Consider the following 12,151-nt stretch of genomic DNA (forward strand, 5'->3'; position numbering starts at 1 on the left):
GGTACAAGGCAATCAGATAAAGGGGCTTCCTTAGTGCTTCCCTCTGCCAAGAGATTTAATACCAGTTTAAAAAGTATGCTCAAACAGACAGATTGGTCCATGCCCCAAGTGGAAGCTGCTGGTAGAACCCTTGGAGGAAAACAAAACAAAACAAAACAAAACAATATGACTGCCTTATCATGGAGGCATCCTAAAGGGACCCGAGCACCACATAACAAATATATAAAACAAACCACCCCGTAGGGGAGGTTCGGTAACTGTGGGCTCTTGGGGTGAATTTACCAACCAATGTGGGATTCTCCATAGCCCTCCATCTAAGAGGGCCTCCATCTTCTCTGTAACGGTGCTGAAAAAGTGCAGTTTAAAGGGATGTTGCTCGCCCCTGTCTACTTATGGGACAAATCATGATTGATTCAGAAATCGGGGTCAAAAATCGCAGGCAGTTTGTGATCCATCCCAAAGCACTGTCTGTGGGCCCCAGGTCTAAACACACTTAAAGAGAACCTGAACTGAAAATAAAAATCAAATAACCATACACATGTCATAAAGTTGAAGAGAAATCGAGAGCCCAATATGGTGTAGTATGTCAAAATTGATTGGATAAATGAATCAGTGAGATGGTAATACTCACAAACACGGGTTACCACCTAGGTAACCACTCATTAGGCAGGTGAGGAGATTAGACCTGTCCTCACTCAGGATTAAGAAGTCGCTCTCTGTAGATAGGAAGAAAGGGGGTAGATCACCCCTCCACCTGGGGTGGACTCAAATATATTGGTAGGTGAACAGAGGCGCCAGAAGGATAAAAGTACATAACATTTTTAAAAAATTGGTGGGAGGAAGTGGTGGACTGACAGAGGTGCTCTGCTTGCTATAACTGAATTGCTGTTGTTTATCCCCTGCTTATTGCCTGAAGAAGTGGGCTGTGCCCGCGAAACGCGTTGCATCTTTGGGGTATTTTCAATAAATGTGTATATCTATACATTTACAGTCCTTGGTGTCTGCTTTAACGGAGGCGAGTCCACCACTTCCTTCCAGCAATTTTTTAAAAATTTTATGTACTTTTATCCTTCTGGCGCCTCTGTTCACCTACCAATATACACGTCATACTTGCACCTCCCATATAGTCTACACCTCAATCTCATTCTCTTCTCCTGCGTCCCATTTGCCACTGTGATCAATGGATTTCTCCATCCTCCATTATAAAAATGTCCATTACCCCATAACAGCTTCCTGGTCAGCACACTGTAATATCACCCACTTGAGCCATAGTAAACATGGACATTACCTAGCATATTCAGTTGTAACTGACAGCTGCTGATATATAACTGACAGCAACTGGTATATTTCAGTTCTGTCAAAACCTTGTCAGAACTGGAAGGGATCGCTGTAAGAAGAAAATGGTGAGCTTCTGAAAGGAACTGACTGTAGGTTAATATATAACATTCATTTCTAGCTACGTCATGTGTTTATTTTAAATAATTTTCCTCGCTTCAGGTTCCCTTTAATAACCGTTGGCCGAAATGACAGTTAATGACTGTTTCAGCCGGAGAGCGTTCTGTATGTACAAAGGCCACCTTCTGAGTCTGCTCAGGTGTCCTGTCAAATCCTTACAGTGAGTTAAGCTAAAATAAATAAATTAATAAATGATACTGACCTAATAAGGGGGAGAGCTCTAGGGTCTTCCTATGGGCCCTTTGCTCTAGCGCTGTGTCCCCGGTTAGCAGTCTCTGACCAATGGGTCGGAAAATGCTCACTTCCCCCGCAGGAGGCTTTGAGTGCTTCTGAAGACGGGCTGCTCCGTAGCGCGCATGCATGGGTGCGCTCTCTCACGCATGCGCAGTATTGAGGGAGCCGCCTGTCTTTGAGAGCACTTGGCCTCCTGAAGACTTCCGAAGCCTCTTGTGGTGGGAGATTTGAACGGGGGAGCCAGTGCTGGAACGAGGGGGGACTGTGAGAGGATCGGTAAGGCTCTATAGGACCTAGAACCCTCCCTCTCCTTAGGTAAGTATCTTTTTTTTTTTTTCATTTTAGCTTCAGACTCCCTTTAATGACCTCCAACGCCTAACAGCAATGTTATTTTCATCCACAAACTGAGGGAAGCCGCTCCGTCATGTGTTGATCGTCGTCCCTCCACCCCTTCCATAGAAACAGAACACACTGCTAGCCTCAAGGATAGGGAGGTGTCTGTACAAAATTATTCCCTGAATTGTCGCCCAAGGGATCGTTTACCGATCCCTGTCAGGCGACAATTATCGTATATGTGTGTATGTGGCTTTAGAAAAGCATTATGGTTCGCAAAATGCAGCATCAAATACAATTCCCAAGACAGGCTTTTGCAAAAGGTGCTGAAATACTGAGACCGATATAAAAAAAAATCCTCCAGTACTACATGAGAAATCTCAGTGCCTCGGGGGATACATTGTGAATTATCCATCCTCACCTTTGTGACGGTTTACAAGCCTTGCACTGAGACCATAGCCATTAACATCTGGTTATAAAGAGTGTTTTCAGGCTCATAAAGCAAGATTTATGCCACAACACGTTACTGAACATTTATCTTACCAGTACCCTTGTTTAAAATGTAGTGTACCTGTCATAGTACAGTTAGGGCTCTTTTATTCTACATGATTTTTCAAGTTCTGTGATCCGTTACTAATCGCATGCATTTCGCTAAACACAAGGACATCTTCAAAATGATTTTATACCACAGTGATCGCAATCCGATTCTGCCTGAATGCAAACCTCCTGCATGCTGCATTTCTAGCACTGGGGCTGATTTATTAAAGGACAACTGAAGTGAGAAGACTGGAGGCTGCCATGTTTATTTCCTTTTAAACAATACCAGTTGCCTGGCAGCCCTGCTGGTCTGTTTGGCTGCAGAAGTGTCTGAATAACACCAGAAACAAGCATGCAGCTAATTGTCAGATCTGACAATAATGTCAGAAACACCTGATCTGCTGCATGCTTGTTCAGGGTCTATGGCTGAAAGAATTAGAGGCAGAGGGTCAGCAGGGCTGCCAGGCAACTGGTATTGCTTAGGAAGGAAATAATCATGGCAGCCTCCCTGGTGCGCCTCGGGCACCTTTCAGGGGTGCCTCGGCATGTATCCCCATCCTTTACGTCATTGGGAGTCCCGATCCACCCCTCAGCGCTGCCTGGCACTGATTTGCCAGGCAGCGCACGGGGTCTGGGGGGCGGCGCGACAGATAGCGGCGATCGAGCGCGGGGCGGCAGCGATCGGTGTGCTGACGCAGCTAGCAAAGTGCTAGCTGCGTGCATCAAACAAAAATTAAGCAAATCGGCCCAGCAGGGCCTGAGAAAAACCTCCTGCGCGGGGTTACCGCCAAGGAGGTTAATCAGTGTCCCAGAGTTAGAAAAAGGTCAATAGTTCATGTATTTTATACCAGCCCTCGGAAGTTGAATTCTGCCAGGAAACCGTTTATGGTTGTAATTTGCTTATCAGTGATGTTTACTATGTACCTGACAAGGTACCAACAAGACAGAAGCTGTCACTTCCATGCATAGAAATTAACTCTTAAGGCCCATACACACGTCGGATTTTTGCGAACGACCCGTCGTTTGAACGTTCCGTCGTTCGCACGTCAAATCCGGCGTGTGTACAGACTATCGTTCGGGTGATAAGACTGGTTTTCAGCGATCCGCCCGACGCCGGATTTGACGTGCGAACGACGGAACGTTCAAACGACGGGTCGTTGGCAAAAATCCGACGTGTGTATGGGCCTTAAGAGTTAATTTTTTTACAGGCAGCAAAATTAAACAAGTAAAACAGACTGGCTATTAATATGTTTTGTACTGTACATGCTTATCTAATCATGTCACCTAACCACTTGAGGACCACAGTGCTAACCAACCCCCCCCCCCCCCCCCCCCCCCAAAGACCAGGCTTTTTTTTTTTTTTTAATACTAAAATGGCAACTGCAGCTTTAAAGCCAAGCTGCAGGGCCGCACAACTCAGCACACAAGTGATCCCCCCTTTTCCCCCCACCGACAGAGCTCTCTGTTGGTGGGGTCTGATCGCCCCCCCAGATGTTTCTTTTTTTTAAATTAATATTTATTTTTGTAATATTATTTAAAAAAAAATTTCCTTCATTTTCTAATTTCCCCTCCCTCCCCCAGTCAGCCAATCATAGCGATCGGCTGTGATAGGCTTCAGCCTATCACTGCCGATCACTCCTGTGTGCCACATGGGGATAGCCGTGTCACACGGCTGTCCCCAGTACAGCGCTGCTGCAGATCGTAGCACTGTACTATGTAAATAGACGGCGGTTACGCCGATTAACAGTCTCCTAAGCGGTGATCTCCGCTCGGAGACTGAAGGCGGGGCGAAGCTCCTTCCCCAAATAGCAGATGCGGGTGGAGCCTGCGCGAAATCTCCTGCAGTAGCCAGCCCCAGGACTTGATACCAATTGGCGTTAGGTGGTCCTGAGGCTGCAGCCGCGGTCACGCCCATTGGCATGCCGAGGTCGTTAAGAAGTTAACCTTCCTGGCGGTTTAATTTTTCTGCAAAACAGGCAGAAAACCTTTTTTTTTTTTTTGTGTTTCATGTAAAGCTACCAGAGTGGTAGCTACATGAAACACCACTAGAGGGCGCATGTGTCCCTCTAGTGCGATCGTCGCCGGCATCAATAGCAAACAGGGGAACGCATATATAACGCGCTCCCGTTTGGCTTCTCCTGTCGCCATGGCGACGATCGGAATGACGTCATGGACGTCAGCCGACGTCCTGACGTCAGGCGCCTCCGATCCAGCTCATAGCGCTGCCTGGAACTCATTGGTTCGGGCAGCGCAGGGCTCTGGCGGGGGGGGGGCCTCTTCCACCGCTGCGGGCGATCGCCGCGATCAAGCTGTACGCGTGGCTAGCAAAGTGCTAGCTGCACGTACAGCACTTTAAATGGCCCAAATCGCCCCACCAGAGGCTGAGATATCTTCCTGCGCGGCATAGCCCGAGCTCAGCTCGGGCTTACCGCCAGGAAGGTTAAAGGACAACTGAAGCGAGAGGGATATGGAGGCTGCCATATTTATTTCCTGTTAAGCAATACGAGTTGCCTGGCTGTCCTGTTGATCCTCTGCCTCTAATAGTTTCAGCCATAGACCCTGAACATGTATGCAGCAGATCAGGGGCTTGATTCACAAAGCAGTGCTAACTGTTAGCACACCTGTGAAAAGCCCCTTAGCACGTCTAAAAGAGCTTTTCACGCATCACGCGCAAAGTTATGCACGCGCATAGGACTTGGCGCGCGGTACTTAGCGCGCGATCTGATTGAGAAATCCGGTGCTAACCTACTTAGCATGTCTAAAGACTTTAGACGTGCTAAGTAGGTTAGCACCGCTTTTTGAATCAAGCCCCAGGTGTTTCTGACATTATTGTCAGATCTGACAAGATTAGCTGCATGCTTGTTTCTGTTGTGATTCAGACACTACTGTAACCAAATAGACCAACAGAATAGCCAGGCAACTGGTATTGTCCGATAGGAAATAAATATGGCAGCCTCTATATTCTTCTCACTTCAGATGTCCTTTAAGGTTTCCTTTCAATGTTGGTCTTGCTACCTACCCTAAACACAAGATGGCACCCAATTCCAGGAAACAAGCTATGTACCACACCAAAAGTTGATTATGGGCCAATAAAGAAATATTTGTGGCATTTTCTACCTATTCGTTGTCCCATTTTTGCCCCCCCCCCCCCCCCCTACACTTCTTTTAAGACCAATAAATTACTGCTGGGAGCATTAAGATGCTGGGCCCGAAATACAGTCACATAACAGCCACACCGATACAAGCATGGCTCTTACTTTTATTATCCCCGGGACCATTGTGTCACACTCCGTTTCCAAGCTTATTAGTTTAAGGTCTTTTGAAAATGCAATAAACTGTGCCAGTTGCCTAGGCAACCCTCTTATAAAAGTCTCCAGTACCTCCTGAGAATGAAGTCCATTAATTCCATAACAATAAGCAACATCGCTGACTTCTACTGAATCGGCAAACAGGTACGTTACAAGATAATGGTCTTCATTGTGAAAAATAATATTACACCGGATGCTGTGATCCATCCAGTATCCAGTGTAGAAATCACACGCTAATGAAAGGCTCGTTTCTTGTCCATAGCAACCAGATTTTCATTCTGTTCCTTATTGGGAGAGTGAAATATTTTCATCTGGTGGTTGATTGGTTGCCCTGAGTAACTAGAAATGTTTCCATTCACATACTTTTCATGCATAAGACCCTCTTGACACAGATACTGCTCTTTCCTGTGTGTAGCCTGTCTCCTCTATTGTCTGACAAAGCATGGCATCATCACTGCAGACATGGCTACAGCGGATGCAGGGGGGTAAATACAGGGGGCCCCAACTACTAATGCTATCCTTTAATAAAGGGGTCCATTATTCAGATCAGGTGTTTTTATGGCTACAATTGTTATCGGTGTGAAGATTATGATGTCCACTCTTGTTTTATGACTTTTGCAAGATGGGCCACCAGGCTGTGGTAATCACCAGTGATAGAAAAAGAGGAAGGGTGAGAATATTGGGGGGCCCCAGGATTTGTAGTTACACCACTGAACGTATGCATAGTGGTGCACACAGGTACATATGGGTCCACTGTGAACGGTACGAGTGACAGCGTCTGATAACCACAGTAGTGGGTAGGATGGAGGCGCCCAATGTGCGTTCTATTTTTGTATTTTTAAATACAAATAAAAAAAAGATATAATAAAAAGAGAGGTAATTGCTTACCTCTCCAGAAGATATAGACACCAGTTCAACTGGAAAAAAGTTTTTATTCAAAAAGCAATCTGACAACGCGTTTCACGGGTCATGGCCCACTTCCTCAGGTCAATACAAAATGCCTTGATAACTTAGTCATTGACATTAGAGGCGCCTACACCCTATCCCCTATGTTATTAAGGCATTTTGTATTGACCTGAGGAAGCGGGCCATGACCCGTGAAACGCGTTGTCAGATTGCTTTTTGAATAAAAACTTTTTTTTTCAGTTGAACTGGTGTCTAGATCTTCTAGAGAGGTAAGACATTACCTCTCTTTTTATATCATTTTCTATTTGTATTTAAAAATACTAAAATAGAACATACACTGGGAACCTCAATCCTACTCATTACCAGTCAGACCTCCTTTGGAGGTAATAGCTTTGCAGTTTTTTCTGGAAAGTCTATCGTACTACAGGAGAGCGACCATCCAGTATCCAGCAGGACCTGGATTACCGAGCAGGGACTGTTAATTCCCTTCAGGCCTATACAGTGGTTGCAGGAACTGCATCCCACCTTTGTGAGTATATATTTATATGAGTTTATCCTCCCTATACTGAATGATACTGCACCATTGGGCTCACCTACTGTAGCTATTTTTGGCCCTTACAAGAATCGCAAAAGAAAAAACCCTATAGGATAACCACAGTATTAGCAAAGCAACTGCAGAAGCACTGCTATTTGCAACTGTGTTTTCCTTGGGGGGGTTTGGCTCTCCTCCCCTGTTGATTGCCTAACCCTAACCAATACTCATAACAAATTGTTTTCCTGACTGCTAAACCTATCCACATCCCCCTTTCCCTGCTAACCTAAAATGCACTGAATTCAAAACAATCAGGGGAGCATTTCAATTGCATGAAAACAGGGCAGACTTTTAGTGCAATGGGATGCAAAATTGTATCTTAGATGAGATTCAAATGTATGTTAAATTTGCTCCATAGAATCTATAAATTGTATTTGAATGGGGCCTGTTCTTAGCAGTGAATCCAAAACAATCAGGAAAGGATTTCAAAGGCAAGAAAACAGGACAGGCTGCATTAAGTGAAATGTGATGCAAAGCAATCAAAGCAATCTCATATCAGATGACATTCAAATGCAGGATAAATCTACTCCAGAAAATCTCATTTACACTTAAAACTCTGCAACTAACTAAGAGACATTGAAAATACAGGTCAAATGTCTGATTTGACAGGTGGGAACCGGGCTTTATAACTGTATAATTACTTTTGTACCCAGAAAATACACCGGAGAGTGTGACACTATCACATAGCTTTATCATATTAATTGGATTTCGGCTGTAAAATATCTCACCAGTGGAATTCCTGAGAGGCAAACAGCTGGAACCTGACATAACTAATCAACGGTCAAAAAGAAAAAAAGAACAAAACCCACAATTATCACTTTCAAATGGAAGGAACCTTTAGGCTGAGGTCACATGAGCATGGAAGTCACTGGCATGAGAGATGGAGGACTTGCTGCCAATTCACAGTAAAGGAATAGGAGTAGAAGAAGGACTATAAAGACAAAGCGTCTGGTTAAGAATCAAATACCTTTGCCAAAAGGAAGGGATGTCTTAGTACACTATGACATGCCTGCATGTTAGGTTGATGCGGATCTGTAAGAAGTATAAGCTATCGGCTTGCTATACACCAGCAGTTCTGGTTGTAAGCCTGGCTGAGTTAATTTGCATATTTAGGAGTGATGCATCATGGGAAACCACAGCTGCGCACTTAAAGCTGAATTATCACAAATACCTTCTGTTTTAAGAAAATCAAATTACTTTTAGCATTGCTTTTTAGTAGGAGAGTTTTTTGGTCTCTTTTAGTTCCCTATACAGTACTATACTGAATTGTGATCAACTTGTGGTGTTGATTTGGCATCAGATTTACGAAGTGAAAAAAACCATAGCAAATAGCTTCTCCCAGCCAGTAACCACTGATATTCTGGGGAAGTTGTGACGTTTAGCTCATGTCGGCAGAGGAGATCAAAGCACAGAAGGGTCACAACATACCAGCCAGTGATTCTTTTTAAAGGGTAAAATAAATCAACACACCTTTATTTGTCAGTCAAAGCAATGTCCAGAAAAAAAACAATCCACCACACCGGGTATTCAGCACACTGTAGGCACAGCACTCTGCTCCTGTACCACCCCGGACCTCGGGATATCTTTGGGATAACTGCTTACCACCCGTTTATTCTCAACAGCCACACCGGCTCTTCAGTGACACCCTGCCACGGGCCTAATGGCAGTTTTTGGCCACTCACCTATCCTGGCATTTCCTGGATTACAAGCACTGGAGTCCAACTCCCTCCAGCATCTGCAGCTTCCCTGCAGCAACAGGCCTGGCAGCCCTATCGGCTGCATAGCCTTTCAGGAGCCTTCTTGCTCCACACACAGCCCACATCATACTGAGGAATGCAGCTTCTTATGCTAATGGTGCAGGTAAGCCAGTTAACCCCCTCTCTGTCGGATTCAGGCCTGGACTTGGAGGAGAGGCATGTAAGGCCCACCCTTCTCCCAATACATTCCAGTCCTGGATCCCAAACGAATCTGCACAATATTGTTGCTAACCTGCAACAACATTCACTATCTAGGACCTTTTCCTCCAAATTCAAACCACAAACAAGCAGATATCTGCTGTGATCATTACACCACCTTCAGAAGGCTCACTGTGGTCACCTGACATCTGTTGAACATTCTTCTGGTGTCAAAGTTTCCCAAGTCTTCCAAGTACTGGTTCAAAGGCAAGCGGCTGAATGGGATGATGGTGGATCTATAGTGGTGGAAATTTGTATGCATGCTAAAATTATAAGAATCTCATTGACCATTGCTAATGGATACTCCCATACTGCAGTCTCTGTTAGGTATCATGTGGAATAAATGTTTTATAAAAACATAAGTTTAATATGCTTGCATGTATAGAGGTTGAAAGAAGGTTTGCAAGTTACAGAAATGGAACAGTAGTGCTTTAAGTGGAAATACAAATAGTCTGTTATTACTGTTGTGTTAACTCTTACAACTACAGTACATAACTGGATGCATACAGTGATTTATGAGCTAAATAGCCTACACATTCACTGTGTGAATACTCCTGAATAGTATAAATCAGAGGAACGCCCTCTACTGTGTACTATTATTATAGGAGTGTTTTATCTCCTTTGAGTTTATTTAGACAATTATATGTGAATGGGTTCTTAAGCTATGTACAGATACTAGTTTTTGTGAAAAGAACAGAACCCTCAGTGCCATTAATGATGCTCCTGTTGAGCACTACAACTGACGTGAACAACCAATATGGGTCTGGAAGGCAAGGATTGAGTATCTGAAAATCAAGAGATGCCGCCGCCAAACCTCGAAGGCTGTTCAATTTTAGAGACATGTGCGCCATCTTCTGGACGTACAAAGCCATGAAGCTAAAGCACCTTCAGGCCGGTTTTACACCTGGCCAGAGCATTGGCAGTGCAATTCCCCCCCTCGTGGCATCGCAACGCACAAAATATTCATATGACCCTGTGGCAGAGTGCGTCGACAGAGTCATATGCATAACACCCCTCTCACCCAGTGACATACTCTGGACACTTCCTGGACAGGAAGTGTGTCACTGGGATTCCTGGGTTTCTCCATTGTATTCCCATAGTTCTTCACCTGTGCGACGCCAACATGTTTATAATTTGTGCATCGCCCATAACATCCACCGATGCATCGCCACGGAAGTCCGACGGTAACTTGCTGTTGACTTTGTGGTGGCTCATTGGGCACTTCTAGCGCATTGCTGTAATTGTGCTAGGCCCCATTGCCGTTATGTTACCCTGCGGTAAAAAAGGGTAACACACCGCATGTTGGCAAGGCAAATGTAAAAGGGGCCTCAAACCCCTTTGGCTCTCCGTGGGCCTCTCCAAACTGATCCCCTTCCACAACTTCTATGACAGAAAGCCTACTGGGCTAATCAAAGTTCAGGGATCATGTCCATTAAAGTCAATGAACCCCCCGGGGCTCAGGGCAGGTTCAGTAGAGCGGCCGTTACTTAGAAGGAGTGCGAATAAGTTTGCAGCACTCGCTACGCTGCACTACTGTGCATAGCGCGCGAATAACTGATGCTTCTCTCATTAAAGAGGAACTTCAGCCTAAACAAACATACTGTCATTAAAGAGACTCCGTAACAAAAATTGCATCCTGTTTTTTATCATCCTACAAGTTCCAAAAGCTATTCTAATGTGTTCTGGCTTACTGCAGCACTTTGTACTATCACAGTCTCTGTAATAAATCAATGTATCTTTCCCTTGTCAGACTTGTCAGCCTGTGTCTGGAAGGCTGCCAAGTTCTTCAGTGTTGTGGTTCTGCTATGCACTCCCCCCTCAGGGGGGAAAGAAACACACACATGATCTCTTGAGATTCAAAAGGAATGCTGTATACAGCCTGCTTGTGTATGGATGTATTTTCTATGTGTGGACATACTGTACATCGACCTACTTCCTGTTTTGGTGGCCATTTTGTTTGTTTATAAACAAACTTTTTAAAACTGTTTTTAACCACTTTTAATGCGGCGGGGAGCGGCGAAATTGTGACAGAGGGGAATAGGAGATGTCCCCTAACGCACTGGTATGTTTACTTTTGTGCGATTTTAACAATACAGATTCTCTTTAAGTTACATTAGTTATGTTAATTAAAATAGATAGGTTATATAATCTCTTACCCACACGGTTTTAAAAGAACAGGCAAAGGTTTGTGATTTCATGAGGGCAGCCATCTTTTTGGTTGAAAGGAGGTGACAGGGAGTAAGAGAGACAGTTCCAACTGTCCTGTATCCTGATCACCCCTCCCAGCTGCTAGGCAACGAAAAGAACAACAGAAATCCCATCATGCTTTGCATAGCATCAGGGGAAAAATGCCCGAGCAGTTTTCTTTGGTGGGGCGGAGCTTAGCTTCTGTGCAGCTAAAAATTAGGCTTGGGTATGAAAAACAAAGTTCTGATGCTGTGAAACTGTTAAAGAAACACCAAGCCTTTTCAGTGCTGCGGAGTATATTTTTAGTCTGGCGGTTCATTTTAAGCTGCGCTGCTTCAGCTGCGCAGCAACCCCATTGTATTTTACTCTACGACTTGTGTCAAACTCAAGGCCAGAGGGCCTAACACAGCCCTCCTTGCCACTTTATGTGGCCCTCAAGAGCTTCAAATGTCTGTTAGTGTAAGCAGTAAATAAACGACAGCCCACTGCCTTCCCATCCACACTGGTGACAATGTTTCTGCCGAACAGTGTTCTCCCCAGGCTCTTTTAGCCGGGTGCTCCACCCGGCCTATTTTGGCAAGCACCCGGCTGTCATCGTTTCATCTTCTCATCCTCCTCCTAGGCTGTAAGTATCATTGCACCGG

The 12,151-nt window shown here is 44.8% G+C and overlaps 1 protein-coding gene across 3 annotated transcripts in view; it reads right to left on the reverse strand.

Annotated features, from left to right (window-relative positions):
* Positions 1–12,151, reverse strand: part of CCNY (cyclin Y) — a 220,707-nt gene that overhangs the window by 150,721 nt on the left and 57,835 nt on the right. Inside the window, exon 1 of one of the 3 annotated variants that reach the window (XM_068238597.1) lies at positions 5,940–6,033. The exons of the other annotated variants lie outside the window; for them this stretch is intronic. The gene's annotated coding sequence lies outside the window, so the exon portion shown is untranslated. Of the gene's footprint in view, positions 1–5,939; positions 6,034–12,151 lie in introns of those variants that run through there. 3 annotated transcript variants of the gene reach the window in all.

Source organism: Hyperolius riggenbachi, chromosome 5 (assembly GCF_040937935.1).
Source record: "Hyperolius riggenbachi isolate aHypRig1 chromosome 5, aHypRig1.pri, whole genome shotgun sequence".
NCBI lineage: Eukaryota > Metazoa > Chordata > Amphibia > Anura > Hyperoliidae > Hyperolius > Hyperolius riggenbachi.